The sequence below is a fragment of the Cryptomeria japonica genome, chromosome 7 (genome assembly GCF_030272615.1).
Source record: "Cryptomeria japonica chromosome 7, Sugi_1.0, whole genome shotgun sequence".
Classification (NCBI taxonomy): Eukaryota; Viridiplantae; Streptophyta; class Pinopsida; order Cupressales; family Cupressaceae; genus Cryptomeria; species Cryptomeria japonica.
This window is the reverse complement of record NC_081411.1, coordinates 39,952,955-39,955,633: the sequence shown is the minus strand read 5'-3', so window position 1 is coordinate 39,955,633 and position 2,679 is coordinate 39,952,955.

The following is a 2,679-nucleotide window of genomic DNA, read 5'->3' as shown; positions in this document are numbered from 1 at the left end:
TGATCTTTGAGGCATTATGTCAAATAGTTCATGTGCCTTATCTAAGCTTACATATTTTGCATGCATGTGTACCTGGGCAGTTGCACTACAACATCTATACTCACTAATCACATTTGGTTGGAAGTTTCTAAATCCATTTCAAACACATCTTGCGCATATCCTGCAATCTATGCTAATGGTGATTGTCTTTAATGGCTTCATTGTGTGCATAATTGATTGGCTCTTCACTCCTAAGACCTTCAAAAGTCTTTAATGGCTTCATTGAGTCCTTTTATCTTCCAAATTCACCTACACCAACTTGAATTCTCCTTCAATGCTTGATTGCCTGTTTACTTGGAATTGAATTGATTTTATAACTAAGAGATCACTTGATTTTATATGTCTTGAAAGCATTTTATCCCGATGGCTTTACATTAAAGTACTTTCTCTTCTATCTAGTATTGGTGGAGCAGATCCTTTTATGATATGTAAGTTGAGAATATTTTATGAAAGGTCCCTAAATGAATGCACTTTAAACTGATTTTAGTATACCTTGAAGTGTGCAATATGGAAGGTTTGTATTCTTAATCTCCTGCCCATTTCTTAATTTAAAAGATGATATCTTTATTAAATATCTTTATTAACTTGATTTCTCCTTCAATTCTTGATGAATGCTTGATTGCACGTTCACTTGGAATTGAACTGATTTTGTAATTAAGAGATCACTTGAATTGTAGGTAAACCCCTTCAAATGGTAGGGTAGGCTTCCTTTTATACCTAATATATGTCTTGAAAGCATTTTATTGTGATGGCTTTAAATTAAAGTACTTTCTCTTCTATCTGGTATTGGTGGAGCAGAGGTTGCATTACATCATCCTAGGATACATATTTCCGCAGATACAACACAAGTTAAATGTATCCCAGGTCGATGCAAATCAACCTCTGCTCTAGAGATCACCAAAAAACAGAGAAAGAACTTTAGTTTAATGCCATCAGGATAAAAGTCTTTAATCAAGACAGATAAAATTGGAGTTTGATTGTCATCATTTACTTTGCCAAATTCTTCACACATAACTCCTGAATCAATTTCCTACTCACAAGAATTTTATTATGTCTCAAATATAGGGAAACAAAAGGCTTCAAATAGTAAACTTGAACATGCAACTAAATCCATTGACTAACCAAAAGAACAAAATTAAGAAACGGTTTGATCATCTGAGAGATGTTGTAGACTTGCAACTCACCAGCTAAGTTTTTGCGGGTAAGAATTTTTTTTGTTTTGGTTATGGTTGTGGTGTTTATAGGGAGACATTTACAAATTTATATCTATTTTCACTATTTAATGGTTTATGGGTTTGTAATGGTAATTTAATGTTCTTTCATATTTTTGTATATATTCTTTATAATAGCCTATTATATTGATTTGCTATATTATGCATAATGGTGTGGGTCAGATGGCTTTGCCGTCGGTGCATGAAAGCATTGAACGAGTTCTACTTTTAAAAATTACATGAAACATTTTTAATTTATTTGATTCAGTGTTATTTGCAAAAAATGATTATCAATGATGTTTCCTTTCTCCAAGAATTGTCTAGGATCTTTCGATCAGATAATATGTAACATCAAATGACTAAATCTTTTCATTACAAATGCTTATTTTATTTAATTATTATCTGAGCGTGAATTAAAATTTATATCTGTACGGAAGCAGAACATACAAGTTCAAAAGTCATGTGCAAGAAAATTTCCTAAAAGAAAGCAAGCATGCATTATCTTGAATGACATGGAAACAAGCTCATCAGCTGCCTAGAAGAGAGCAATCGGAGAATGGCAGAGGAAAGTGTTTAAGGGTGATAAATAGATAGATAGTATGCAATACAAACAAACAATGTTTGGAGTGTCTGATGTGACGTCTCTAATTTATGTCCAGATGGTCTAACTGGTTTTGGAGTTCCTGCGAAACCTATTGGGCCGAGGAAATCAATGTGTTCATGCAAGGAGCACCTTTTTTCTATTATGAGAATGATACTTTTGCACCGAGGGATATTTGGAAGTCAATATCCAAAAATTTCTATAGTGTGGAACAAGAGTTGGCGGACTCAAAGTATAATTGTCAGCTTTCAGAAGACCAAGAGGTTATGTACACAATCTCCCAATAGAAGAGCGATTTCAAGAATTACCTCTCCCCCTCATGACTATTCAGGAAGCACTTACTCAAACAGAGGACTATTGGCCTCCATGGGATCAAAGAAAAAAATTAAAGCATAGACTCTAGACGATGTGGTGGTGTCCTTCGTGAAGAACTCTACACTATAATTGAAAATTCACGAGGGAAACTGCAAGATAGTGAAGAGAAATACAATCTTGAAAAGTGGGAAGAATGGATCTTGGTTTGGGTGGGGCCAAGTCAGGTGGCTCCTCTAGAGGTTGACGAGATAGAAATCATATTAGGATATGGAAAAGATCACACTCGTGGAACTTCGTGTGCGAGTGATCGATTGCGGTGTTTGGGTAATGCATTCCAAATAGATATAGTTGCATTCCAAATAGATACAGTTGCATGCCATCAAGACATCACCCATTTGGAATGCAACTGTATCTATTTGGAATGCATTACCCAAACACCGCAATTGATCACTCGCACACGAAGTTCCACGAGTGTGATCTTTTTCAAATCCTACTATCATTTCTATCTCGTCA